Source organism: Tupaia chinensis, unplaced genomic scaffold (assembly GCF_000334495.1).
Source record: "Tupaia chinensis unplaced genomic scaffold, TupChi_1.0 Scaffold000511_1, whole genome shotgun sequence".
NCBI classification, from domain to species: domain Eukaryota; kingdom Metazoa; phylum Chordata; class Mammalia; order Scandentia; family Tupaiidae; genus Tupaia; species Tupaia belangeri.
The window spans coordinates 2,755,100-2,755,887 of record NW_006160024.1 but is presented as its reverse complement, the minus strand read 5'-3'; the positions used below and the strand labels follow the sequence as shown (position 1 = coordinate 2,755,887).

Genomic DNA, 788 nt, shown 5'->3' with positions numbered 1-788 from the left:
AATGTGCGTATTGAGCATATTAAACATTCTAAGAGCAGAGATAGCTTCCTAAAACGTGTGAAGGAAAATGACCAGAAAAATAAAGAAGCCAAAGAGAAAGGTACCTGGGTTCAACTGAAGTGCCAGCCTGCTCCACCCAGAGAAGCACACTTTGTGAGAACCAATGGAAAGGAGCCTGAGCTACTGGAACCTATTCCCTATGAATTCATGGCATGATGGGTGTTAAAAATAAACTAATCTGTGGTCTACAAAAAAAAAAAAATGTCCCCAGGCATGCAAATTGAAAAGGAAATATACACCATATTTGAGGGGGAAATCAATAGAAACAGACCTAGAAATTATACACATGATAGAATTAGCAGACAATAAGTGATTATGTTAAATATAGTCTATGTTTAAAATGTAGTGGAAGCATAAGCATATTAAAGAGAAGCATGGAAGACATTTTTTTTAAAAACCCATATCAAACTTACAGAGAAAGAAATACCCAAGGCTTGACAAAGACTCACCCACAAGAATTAAAGAAAATAGAATCCACTGCTCACACAGTGCTGGGAATAGAGCCTGTTCTCACCAGCAGTTGGATTGGAAAACTCCAAATTCTGAGGACTCTAGTAGACACAGAAAGATCTTGTTTCAATAGTGAAGAACAGATGTTGTTTTTCAGTAACTTAATTCCATCCAAAACAAACTCAAGACTATTTATAAGAATACAAAAATATCCAGCACCCTGGGATAGCCAGGTGGTATGGTGGCTAAAGTGGCTGGATCCCACATAGCTAACTTCA

General features: G+C 37.4%; 1 protein-coding gene across 1 annotated transcript in view; it reads right to left on the bottom strand.

Moving 5' to 3' along the window:
* Nucleotides 1-528, bottom strand: part of IL36G (interleukin 36 gamma) — a 20,886-nt gene extending 20,358 nt beyond the window's left edge. The window contains exon 1 of the mRNA XM_006156659.2: nucleotides 510-528. The gene's annotated coding sequence lies outside the window, so the exon portion shown is untranslated. The remainder of the gene's footprint in view (nucleotides 1-509) is intronic.
* Nucleotides 529-788: the final 260 nt, after the last annotated feature.